Source organism: Rhipicephalus microplus, chromosome 6, assembly GCF_043290135.1.
Source record: "Rhipicephalus microplus isolate Deutch F79 chromosome 6, USDA_Rmic, whole genome shotgun sequence".
In the NCBI taxonomy this organism is placed as follows: domain Eukaryota; kingdom Metazoa; phylum Arthropoda; class Arachnida; order Ixodida; family Ixodidae; genus Rhipicephalus; species Rhipicephalus microplus.
In genome coordinates, this window is record NC_134705.1 from 26,539,238 (window position 1) to 26,552,661 (window position 13,424).

Below are 13,424 nucleotides of genomic sequence, written 5' to 3' on the forward strand. Positions count from 1 at the left end.
ACACTGATGTTATGTTGTGCCATAAGCTACCTTTCACGCGTCAGTGTACTTGATGTGCCTGGAAAGTCTACAATATGCACAGAGCTAATCAATTGGGACAAAGATGTCTATCCACCTCGTAACGCTGAAGGCTCAAAATGAAATTTCCAGCATTGGCTGACGCATGCTGACTGCTTCGCATATGACTAATTCCCACAACATGTGTGCTGTGCTGGATTTTTACACTCCGTTTGCACTACAGCTTTCGTGCACCAACTTCAACCTTTAATTTTATACCCACATCAGTGACTATTACTTCGTCTACACAAAATATCCAAGAAAAAAAAATGACAAAAACAAGTGATGAAGCTTGCATGTAGCAATGGGCCTATTTTTGTCCAGGCAATCACCCAGCAGGAGACTGAAAGTACTGCTTCTATGAGCACAGCTATAGGTCACAAACCAGCAGAACTAGCTGCATTTTTAATTGTACCATATTCAAACTCATGTTAACTGTTAATGCTATAACTGTCCCACTGTTTTGAGTTAAAATGTACCTTATAGTAAACGCCACAGCTCTAGAAAAAAAAGTTGCTTATAAGGAACATAAATGACTGAAGAACATAACCTAATGCACACTACAATGAAGTTTTCAATTCAAAATATGTATACATGGCTCAATTGACTCCAATATATAAGAATCATGACAATTACTTGAGCCTGGAATTCTGCCCTGGCCTATAGCAAATTAAGTTGCCATGTAAATAACAAATATCAACTTTTATGTATATGAAACAAATTTTAATTGAAAGAACAATGTTCCAACACTCTCCCAAATTGTAGTTGTACAACCAATTGGACCAACAAGCACACCATTTGGGATGCCAATTGGGAGGCCAATTGGAATGCACTGTTCCAATGGTTTTCCAATTGGAATGTGGGCAGCCAATTGGACTAACAAGCATTCCAATTGGAGATCAAATGGTCAGCGGTGAACCAATTGGACTGGCCAATTGGAACTATAAGGTCCAATTGGTCTTTCCTATTGAAGTTCAGCATTCCAGTTGGCTTCCAATTAATGCCATTTGGGACCAATTCATGGGAACTGGTATGACCAGTTGGACCCATTCACTTTTTTTGACTGGGCATTTCGAATTTTGTTCGCTCCTCCTTGTCTTCTTTCTTCCTATGGGCTCATGCTCGTGACAGGCATCAAGAAACTCGACAAGCCACTGGTTTTCCTGTAAATTACATTAACGTTGAAGTCTACAGTGACTATCACTGGCATATCTTGTAAGCACACTACATGGAAGTTGTGCAGCAAGAAGTTCACTGCCATCAAAAACCTCACGGTCACTTAGCAAGATTCCTGGTGAAATATACACTGTTGAGATGACTAACCTGGGCAATGTTTTAAAGGAGCAATCGTCCCCACAACTCATCTGGGGCAGCAAGTTGAGTTTGTTCGTCTAAAACGACAGTGGCAGTGCGCACTTGGTGGGAACCAAATTCACAGGCACGAGAGAACCAGCAACTTCACGAATAGTTCTGGACTTGATGCGAGCAATTTTTCCTGTTGCTTCAGAGTGAAAGTGAAGCCAGAGAGCTTTTAGAATGCCCCTTTCATCCGAGTGTAAGTGCTTCAGAGAATCTACCACCCCATTGGTCAAGCCATCGGACATGTCAGTGCTTAGGAAAAGCTCATGTATGGCTTGTCCAAAGAAAGTACATGCTTTGTTCAAGAATGTTTCTTTGAAGTTCATTCACAGTAAGCCAGAGCTAAATGATGTATATACACAGCTCGCCATTAGTGAGATGGGCAGTGTTGATAAGGACGAGGGGCGGGGCACAGGCAGCCACCCAGGCGCTGGGAACGTTGAACTCTTGCGAGGCTTCTTGCTCACACAAAGAACACACGATTTATTTACATGTTTACAAAGGTCAAGCACACTAGGCACCGAAATGCGCCTTTACACGAGATACGACCGACTGCAACGAAGGCCAGAAAGAGAGCACCCAGCGCGCATGCGTGTCGTGTCGAACGCCGACTGTGTCTCCAGCGACGCCGATGCACGTTCCCTGCAGCGCACACAGACACTGCACGTGTTCCTTCAGAATGCGAGCTGCGTTTGCACGGTACGCCGATGAGCGTCTCTTGTGGACTGGATCCTTACATTGTCAGTCATAACAGCCCGCCCACCGCCCAAAGAGGTCACATAAGGGCTGCAGTCTCACTGCTTTCTGAAGTGGCTGTTGTAGTCTCCTTAGACATCACGCTCGCTGTACACCACAATCCAGAGACACACACCACACAGCAGGTCTCACAGTAGACACACCCTAGTGCTGCAAACACTCATAGAGCACAACACACGCTTTGTCATAGCAGGCAGCGTCCAAAGCTGCAGAGGCCCGGGCGCCACAGCTTGTTCGTTCCCCGGTTGGCCATGGCATGAAGCGACCCACTCAACCCAATGCTAATGCTGACAACCCTTAGCTCTGCGGAGAATCACAAGAGCACATGCTCAGGACAATAAAAAAGAGTGTTGAGGGTCCTGGACATCATCTTACAATATATATATATATATATATATATATATATATATATATATATATATATATATATATATATATATAAGGAAAAGAAGTGTATATCTAAGGGCTCATTTTTCTGTGTTTTAACACAATAATAATGAGATATAACAGACAGTAATGCCAAGGAATGTACAGGGGAAGTTATTAGAACCAATGGAATGTAAATAAGAAGAAAGCAAAGTGGAAGAAAAAATAACCAGCCGTGAGCAGGAATCGAACCGTGAGCAGGAATCGAGCAGGATTCGAAGGTCGTAGGTTCGATTCCTGCTCACGGCTGGTTATTTTTTCATCCACTTTTCTTTCTTCTTATTTACATTCCATTGGTTCTAATAACTTCCCCTGTACATTCCTTGGCATTACTGTTTCTTGTATCTCATATATATATATATATATTTATATATATATATATATATATATATATATATATATTTACTTCTATATTCCTCGCGCTTTTTTTTTTTTGCGGAAAACCGATGCAAAACTGAGGGGTGCGAGAATAATGCGGGGAAAACTTTCAATGAAAAAGCTTGAAAACGTGAAAAGCGAAAAAGAAAACGAAGTGACCGTGAATTGGGATTCTCACACCAGCAACTAACAGCAAGCTTTGAGAAGTACTAATTGAAACTTACCTCAACAATAAAAACACAGGTTCAACAGAAGGCAAGATTTACTTGAGACACAAAAAGTGCAAGCAAATAGTCAAGAATTAGAATACCATACGCAAAGGTTGTGGGCATTGCCAATGTAGCGAGAGCGCTCGTCAATCAACAGGAGCCCTCAAAAGGTAAGCGTAGGACGTCAGTATTGGGCTTATGGCTATTTAACAGAATTGTCCACAGTTTCTTTTTGAAGAAATAAAGTTTACCATCGATCCCATCAGGCACACGGCAGGCCCAACGTGCCTTGGTGGCTTTGAGCTGCCGTCACCAGTAGCGAACACAAAACTCGACTCCGAAGGGCCTACCGGCGGCCCTGTTGCTGTTGTTTAGTGAATGATCTATCACTTTCAACTTGAAAGCAATCGTGTAGCTTCAGTATCGCCCTATAATGGCCAAGGTTCTGTTTGACGTTGCATAAGTCAGTTGCCAGACTTAAAGGTGGTTGTTGCCATACTGGCGCCATATTTGGTGGAGAAATTCGCCCCTGTAGTTGTGACTTTTCCGTGAGGGTTTGGTGCCGTTCGCGGTGCATTTCACGAGTGCATGAGCAACCCTTGCCGAACCCGGCAAGGGACGCTTGCCGTTTTAATTAGCGAAATGAACTAGGCCTTGCAGACGTTGGGACGCTGTGTGTGCTGCTGTGCAATTAAGAGATCGTGTCTCTGAGTTAGGGAAACAACGACACGTCGCCCGCCGTGCATAAGTAGCACTGGCCATTTTAATTAACTAAATGAACCACACCTTGCAGAAGTCTGACTGCGTTTTCTTGCTGTGTGGGCAGCTGTGCAATTAAGAGATTACGTTTCAGTATTAGGGACTACATTGAAAACTGAATAGAGTTGGAGCAGGTGGTGCGCTGCCCCTCCCCCCCTTTCTTTTTTTCTTCACAGCTGATCGTGCTAATATCAGTGACACTCTTTCTTGACGTGAAGGGTGCATATGATAATGTAGCTCACGATGCCGTCCTCACTTCTCTTGCAGCAATGGGCATTGGTGGACGAATGTTTCAATGGATAAAAGATTATATAACTGGCAGAAGTTTCTTTGTGCAAACAGATGAGGGTACAACTGCTGAACATTACACCTACTGCGGAGTACCTCAGGGAGGTGTTTTGAGCCCCACATTGTTCAATGTTGCCCTCATTGGTCTGGTGAAGGTTCTGCCAAAGTCGGTGTGCCTATCCATATACGCCGATGATATTTTCCTCTGGAGTGCTGCAGTTACTCGCCCTCAGGTGCGTGCACGAATACAGCGGGCAGCAACCCTCATGACAGCCTACCTTCAGAAACAAGGCCTAACTATATCAACTGTGAAGTGCGCGTTGATGGCGTTTACACGCAAACCAATGATGCCATACCTTGTTTACATCAATGGGCAGAGTGTCAAATATGCACAGACGCATCGTTTCCTGGGCATAATAATCGACAGAAGTCTTTCGTGGAGCCCGCATTGTGCGTACTTGAAGAAGAGACTGCTATCTATTGTGCTTATAATGAAATTCATGTGCGGGAAAGCATGGGGAACTTTTGTGGCCTCCATGCTTCAGCTGTACAGGGCCCTATTTCTGGGTCCATTGCGCTACAGCTTGCCGGTACTGACTAGCACTTGCAAATCTAATACTCATTCATTGGAGAGTTTGCAGGGTCAGGCACTGCGTATCTGCCTAGGACTGCCCCGATGCGCTTCTACTTGAGCCACAATCATGCTTGCCAAAGACCATCTGGTCAGGAGATATAGAGTTGTGGATTGCCTCAGAGCGCACATTCGACATCCTAGCCGTGTCCCCAACCACCACTTGGCCCTTCTACCCTCCGGAAGACCACGTGCTACGTTTTCAGACGTCATAGCCAAACACCTAAACAGCATTCCATCAGGATATACGCCAGCTACGAAAATGGCATGTCCTTTGTGGTGCCTCGACCAGCCGCAAGTACGTCTAGAAATTCCGGGTATCAAAAAGAAAAGCAATCACTCCAGAGTAGCATTGAAGCAAGCAACACTGCTATTACTACATGAGTTGTACTTGGACCGAACGCAGATATACACTGATGGGTCCGTCTCGTCCAGCAGCTCATCAGGGGCCGCTGTAATTCCGGCTGCAGCAATGACAATCAAATTTAAGTTGTCGCATATGACTACATCTACCGCATCAGAGCTTGCTGCTATAAGGGCTGCTTTACAATATCTCGTTCAAGAACGTCCAGGAAAATGGGTCATATTCTGTGATTCGAAGGCAGTGCTTCAGAGTTTGCAGCCTGCCATGCGTAGGAGGAGTCATGAACAATTGGTACACGAAATAAGACATTGCCATCATGAAGCTCTAGCATGAGGGCATGATATTATATATCAATGGCTGCCTGGACATATCGGTATTACCGGAAATCAATTAGCCGATGATGCAGCCCGCTCAGCCCATGAAGGAACCCGTGTAGTCCCGATTCCTCTATCAAGGAATGATGCAGCAAGACAACTTTACCAGCTGGCTCGAGATTTTACACACATGTACTGGTCATCTACCAGCTTCCAAAGGTGTCAATTTTATGAACTCGATCCTTCGCTCAAGATAAAGCTACCATCACAACTTTCCCGCTCCGATGCGACACTGTTATGCCGCCTTTGGTTGGGTGTTGCATTCACCAAGGTGTACTCCTTTCGCATTGGTATGGCAGACACTCCTACATGCGACTACTGCGGAGCTGAAGAGACCATAAAACACGTCCTGTGCAGCTGCGCTTGCTAAGACACACAGCGATGCCAGCTCCGGATGGTTTTGAATCAACTTGACCCTGGACCATTTTGTGTGCAGAAGATACTAGGACCTTGGGCATCTGCCTCAGTTGCGCAGAAAGCGACTAAAGCACTGCTACTTTACTTAAAGTAAACAAACCTGAGCGACCGCCTGTAGACTGTGTGTGCTCCCCGAGTGTTCTCGTGATTGTGTGTACCTTCTGATCTCTCTGCAACCTCTTTTCTCCCCTTCATCCCTTCCTCAGTGCAGGGTAGCAAACCGGATGTGCATCTGGTTAACCTCCCTGCTTTTCCTTGCATCTTTATCTCTCTTTCTTTTTCTGATCGTGCCATGTCGACCGCGCGCCACAACGGGGACGCTACGCTTCCCCTAGCTGGGAGAGGAGGGGACAGCGCACTACCTCTCGCGACTCTATTCAGTTTTCCCCATCGCCTCTAATACATAGACGTGATCTTTTAATTGCAACGCTGCGCACACAGCAAGAGAACGCGTCCCGACTTCTGCAAGGTGCGGTTCATTTCGTTAATTAAAACAGCCTCTTGATTGCATAGCAGCACACACAGCAAGAAAACGCGTCCCAACATCTGCAAGGCGCCGTTCATTCCGTTACTTAAAAGGGCCAGCATCGCTCATGCACTCGCGAAATGCACCGCGGACAACACAAAACCCTCACAGAGAAGCCACTGCAACAAAATCAAATTCTTCTGCCAAATTAAGCAACAGTCTGGCAATGACTCTTCAAATCTGGCAAAAACTTATGCAACACCAAACAGAACTTTGCAATAATGGGTAACAGGACAAAATTATCGACACAACATACAAAACACGCCGCAACGCGCACTTGACACTTTGGCTTGGCTTAGATTGAATTGAATTTCCGTGCAATAATAGTACGCCTGATGCTTAATAGATAGCTCCAGATGGCATGCACAATCATCATCAGCGACTCATCACATCACATCAGAAGAATAGCTACGGGAGGAGATTGATTGATTGATTTGTGGGGTTTAACGTCCCAAAACCACCATATGATTATAAGAGACGCCGTAGTGGAGGGCTCTGGAAATTTTGACCACCTGGGGTTCTTTAACGTGCACCCAAATCTGAGCACACGGGCCTACGAAATTTCCGCCTCCATCGGAAATGCAGCCGCCGCAGCCGGGATTTGAACCCGCGACCTTCGGGTCAGCAGCCGAGTACCTTAGCCACTAGACCACCGCGGCGGGGCCTACGGGAGGAGAGGCCGATGGTATACGGTTTTGTAGAAACACATCTTAGGGACATGGAACAACCTCCTAACAATCCGGACTACGCGTGGGAATATTCTAATAAAACAGAAGGCAGCAGAAAGGGGAGTGGTATTGAAGCATTCATACATAAAGGTGCAGACTGGCAAAGGGTCAAGCAGGAGTGCAAGGAACATTTATGTCTAAAAGGGACAGTGGCAGGGCAAATGACACTCCTTGGTTCAGTGTACTTGTGGATGGGAGCAAAGGCCAGAAAGGAAAACCAGGCAACGGTGGAGTGTATATCAAAGGACGTTAAGGAATTAGGAAGAGAGTGCGAGATAATTATACTAGGAGATATGAATACGCACATAGAAGATATACATAGGTATACCGACCCAACAGGCAAAATGATCATGAATATGTGTAATGCATGATTTGATTATGAGCAACACTATTGAGAAGTGTGAAAGGCAAATAACATGGGTGGTAGCAAGGCTGCAGTTGACGATAGATTGCACACTGATGTCACATAGGATATATAATAGGCTCATGGGAATACACAGAGATGAATGTGGCTCCAGAAGTTTGGGTAGTGATCACAAACGTATCAAGCTTTAAGTTTTAGAAGAGCAGTGAAAGTGGGAAGGAGACAAGATGAGCAACTACAGGAAAATTTTTATTCAGAAAGGCAAATAGGAATAGCTACTAAACAAATTGAGAAAGTAATAACTGAGTGTAATAAAACTGTATGGACATACACGAATCTAATTAGACTAATTGAGCTAGAGCTTGCTAATGCACATGACAAGTCACCCTAGAAAAGAAGACAGAAGCCCAAGAGTTGGTGGGATGAGGAAGTTAGTAGAGCCATAGCAAAACGTCAGGGAGCCTCTAGGGAACACAGACATGCTAAGCAGTGGGGTGAACTGACAGATGATGTTGAAAGAAAATGGGAAATCTTTCTAAGCTGAAGAAGGGATGCATCCCTTCTGATCAATGAAAAGATTATGAAAAAGGGGGCTCAGTGGCTGGGAGAAGTACATGAAAAAGGTAGAAAGGCAGCTGCGAAACTTCTGAACCATCTAAACTCCCTAAGAAATGAGACCAGCCTAGAGCAGAGGTTTATACCTTCAGCTCAAGGTGCTAGGCTAGAAGGGGAAGAAGCTATTGAATATATAAGAACAAGGATGACAGAAAAATTTCAACAAAGAAGTGCCTTATGCACCACAATAGACAGGGATAGATCAAGTGGCACAATGGCTCCATTTTCACAACGAAAGTGGGAAAGGGCTGAGAAGAGGGTTCCAAGTAGTACATCAACAGGCCCAGATGGCATTCCAATTATGCTGATAAAGACATTGGGTCCGAAGTCTAAACAGACTTTGAGAGAGCCAGTGAGCAAAATAATAATCGATGGTGAAGTCCCCAATGAATGGAAACTTAGCAGGATGAGCATGATCTATAAAAGAAAGAAAGACAAAGCTGACATGAACAACTACCGTCCTATAACAGTGACATCAGTGGTCTACAGGCTGGCGATGCAGATTATAAAGGAAAGACTGCAGGCATGTACAGAGGATCAGGAGGTGCTGGGGGAACTGCATAATGGGTTTCGGAAACACAAAAGATTGGAAGACAATCTGTTCTCACTGACGCAGTGCATCCAAAAAGCAGAAAAGGAACACAGGCCCCTGTGGCTAGCATTTTTAGATATCAACGGAGCGTATGATAGAGTGGTTCAAGAGGACTTGTGGGGCATACTGGACACGATAGGTGTGAAAGATGGAGTCACTAATCTTTTAAAGAATATCTATAAAAGTAACAAGGTAGTTATAAAGTGGGGAAAACAGGTATCCAAAGCCCACAGAGGTAAAACGGGGGCTTAGGCAGGGGTGTCCTCTGTCACCCTTGTTATTCATGATGTACCTACAAGAATTAAAGGCCAAATTAGAGGAAAGTGGACTTGGCTTCAACCTCTCTTTCGTCAAACAAGAAAAACTCATTGAACAGACACTACCAGCATTGATGTTCGCAGATAATATAGTGCTAATGGCTGACAACAAGGAAAACTTGCAGAGATTGATGGACATCTAAGGTAATGAGAGAGATAGGTTATATTTCAGATTCAGTAAGAAAAAATCAGCAGTCATCATTTTTAATGATAGTGAAGGTAGTGAGTTTAGAATACAGGAGGTCACGCTAGAAATAACAGGTAAATACAAATATCTGGTCGTACGTATAAGCAATGGGACCGAGTACTTAAGGGAACACAAAATATATGTGACGACTAAAGGTAACAGGAATGCAGCAGTTATGAAAAATAGGGCACTGTGGAATTACAATAGGTATGATGTATGTTGTGAGAGGAGTATGGAAAGGGTTCATGGTATCTGGTCTGACATTTAGGAATGCAGTTGTTGTGCATGAGATCAGAAGTTCAAGCAATATTAGAAATTAAGCAACGTGGTATAGGTAGGCTTGCTTTAGGAGCTCACAAGAATACACCTTTTGGGAAGTAAAAACAGTGCAAAAATATATACAAGGGCAGAAGAAAAGACGACACTGTCTCTTCCTCTGTCCTTGTATATATTATTGCACTGTTTTTACTTCTGAAGTATGAACCACCAACTAGCCCAACTTTTGCTAATATTGCTAACAATACACCACATCAGGGAGTACAAGGTGATGTGAGATGGACATCATTTGAGGGCAGGGAAGCTAGCAGCAAGATAAAATTTGAGAAGCGATTGAGAGAAATGGGGGAGAAGCAATGGGCTAGGAAAGTTTTCAGCTACTTGTACATGAAGAATGTGGATACAAAATGGAGGAATCGAATCAGAAAATTGGTGGGTAAATACTTAGAAAACAGCAGGGGCCAAACTAAAAAGTATTATCGTTTAAAAAGGTAAAGGAAGCTGAGACCGATATGTGGAAAATCGGCATGATTAAGAAGCCTACACTAGAGATCTATTGAATTTTTAAGCAGGAAATTGCCAAGGAAAGAATCTATGATAATACTCGGAGTAGTTCTCTACTGTTTGAGGCGAAAATGAGAGTATTGCGAACTAAGACATATCGCGCCAAATACGAAGGGATGGACACAATATGCAGTGCAAGTGAAGAGAGGAGGAAAGTGCCGAACACTTGATAATGTTCTGTAAAAGGCTTCACCCTATAGTTCAGGATGATGGCGCAGAGTTTTTCGAAGCACTGGGGTTTAGGAACAGGGAGGGCAAAATATACTTTAAGCGGGTAGAATTAACTAGAAGGAGGTTATCTGATTGGTGGCTAAAGTCAAGGCACGAATCACTAGTGAAAATTAAACCCTTCACTGCAAAGTACCAGTCCTCAACGTCACTATTTAAAGGGAAAAAAAAAATAAATCTAGTTTTTGGTTCACTAAGTATTAAAGCTTGGTGGGGTTAGCCACTGCCCGATCTAAAGGGTACAGCCGCATCAATCCATCCAATCCATCCATTCATCCAGTGGCTGGAACGAGCAGACCCATCCGTCCATTTAAGGGCTGGAACGAGCAGACGACAGTAGGGGTCATCACATTGGCATGTGGTAAACTAAGCACTGCTGTTTAAAGATAGCAACCCAGCAACTGCTAGGGGTGATAAAGTGAGTGCACTGGAAGCTGCTTGATCACCTGAAAGGCATTGAGGATGCGTGGTTGGAGATAAAAAGTGGCAGAGGGCAGCGAGAGAGAGCATCCGCATCCTGATACTGTTTGCCAGACCTGCACACAACCTTAAAAGTGTACTCTTGCAAATGATGTATCCAGTGACTGAGGCACCCAGACAAATTTTTCAGTTAGGAGAACCAGCATAGAGCATAGTGGTCGGTAATCACAGTGAAGTGGCGCCCATACAAAATAAGGTCGAAATTTCTGGACGGCCCAAACGACAGCGAGACATTCTTGCTCTGTTATTGAGTAGCTCTGCTCCGCATGTGTTAGTGCACGGCTGGCATACGCAACTACTCTCTCACGTGAAATGTTGTCGCGCTGGAGGAGGACAGCACCGATTTCGTGGCCGCTGGCATCTGTGCGTAGGATAGTGAGTGCACTGTCATCGAAGTGACGGAGGATGCGGTCAGATGTCAAAGCACGTTTCAGGGCTTGGAAAGCACACTCGCACTTGTCAGTCCAAGTGAAGGTCGTTCCCAACATAAGAAGCTTCTGTAACGACCCCGCAATGGCAGCGAAGTGACTGCTGAAGCGGCGATGTCAGGCCCAAGAAACTCTGCAATTGTTTTTGATTGCTTGGACGAGGAAAACTAATTACGGCAGCAACCTTGTCAGGGTCGGGTTGAACACCATCTTTGCTGACAAGGTGACCCAACACTTTCATGCCTGTGCTGGCGAAGTGGCACTTCTTTGTGATGAGCTGAAGGGCAGCGTTCGAAATTCACGTTAGAACTTCGTCCAAATGCTTAACGTGCTGAGGAAAAGTGGTAAAATAAATGACGATGTCGTCTAAATAACATAAGCAGGTTCTCTACTTGAGACCACGTAAGACAGTATCTATCATGTGCTCGAATGTTGCTGGAGTGTTGCATAGGCCAAAAGGCATAACGTTAAACTCGTAACGCCCGTCAGGCGCTGCAAACGCTGTTTTCTCCTTGTCTGCTTTGCGCATAGATATTTGCCAATACCCGGATCGGAAGTCGAGACTGGAGAAGTACTCTGCGCCATGCAGGGAGTCGAAGGCATCATCTATGGGTGGCAACGGATAAACATCTTTTTTCGTGATCTTATTGAGCGCTCTGTAATCAACACAAAAGCGGACAGAGCCATCCTTTTTCCGAACCAACACCACAGGAGACGACCAAGAACTGGAAGAAGGTCGAATATTATCCTGTTTGAGCATGTCAGCGATCTTTTCCTCAACGATTTGCCATTCCGCCAAAGACAGACGGTATGGGCAGCGGCGTACAATGGAGCTTCCTTTGGTTCGATGCTGTGCTTTGCAATGGAGGTGCGGCACAGAACCTTGGAATGTACGTCAAACGAAAGGCTGTGCTTTTGAAGAAGGTCTAAGAGGTCTCTGTTTTGCATGGCAGTGAGGAGGGGGACTTAAGGTAGCATTTCAATAAACAAGAATGGTAGCCTTGGTATCAGTTATAGCAGACAAAGAGGGTGATTCTGCGTGAAGTGGAACCAGCAAAAAAGGTTCGCTGTCAGCGAAGCAGCTCACAGCAGTGCCTTGGGACAGCATCACTGGCAAAGAAGTTGGGTTCAATGCGGTGACAAATGCTTTAGCGTTGTTAAACTGCACAAGGCCGGGTGCGATGGTAAGCCCCACAGCTTTAGAGCGAACTGATGAAGCTATGAACACGTCACCTGTAACTATGGCATCCGAAGCAATCGTGAGAATTTGTTCATCTCCTGGCGAAATGAAACAGTCAGCGGCAGCAACGAAACGGAAGCTGTATGGATCGATATCGGATGAACTCTGAGTAGCTGACATATGAATTACTCGCTGACGACACGATATGAAAGCTGATGCCGAAGAAAGGAAGTCCCATCCTAAAATGAGTGTGTGAGTGCACAAAGAAAGTACAAGAAACTGAATGTGGTGAAGAATGCTATCTATGAGAACGCGGACTGTACAAACGCTTGAAGGCTGAATAGGGAATCCATTTGCGCAATGAAGGGGAGGGCCATCGTATGGTATCCTAACTTTTTTCAAGCGGGCACGAAAGTCTGCACGAATTATGGAAAGTGACGCCCCTGTGTCTACCAGTGCCTCAGTCTGTATTCCTTCAACATACACCAATAAAACATTTGATGGGCGATCTGGAGGAGTTTGACACAGTTCGAACGATGCAGCTTTCCCTCCCGAAGCTGCACTATATAGTTTTCCAGTTGATGATCAGGAATTCAATTGGAAGGTCGAAGTGGAGAAGAGGAACGCCGCATCCGTGAAGGTGAGTGACAACACGAGAAACGGGAACTACCAACTGAGCCGAAGTTCTGCGGAGACAACCGATGTGTGCTCTTGTTATACAGTCGGCGATAGGATGGTCCAGTGGTGTAGTAGTCGTCCCGCTCAAAGTCATTGTAGCTTCGTCTTTCGTCTTGTTATTGGCATCAGCAAAACCTTGAAATATGACCAGGAATATCGCAATAGAAGCAAGTCGGGCCGCGTAGTCTGCTAGACGTAAGGCTGAAGGCTGGGCAGATGCTCACGGTGCGAGTGAGTTGAGCG

General features: G+C 45.0%; 1 protein-coding gene across 2 annotated transcripts in view; it reads right to left on the reverse strand.

Moving 5' to 3' along the window:
* The window catches only part of LOC119167703 (mitochondrial-processing peptidase subunit alpha), a 266,289-nt gene that overhangs the window by 54,657 nt on the left and 198,208 nt on the right, over window positions 1–13,424 (reverse strand). The window lies entirely within an intron of this gene.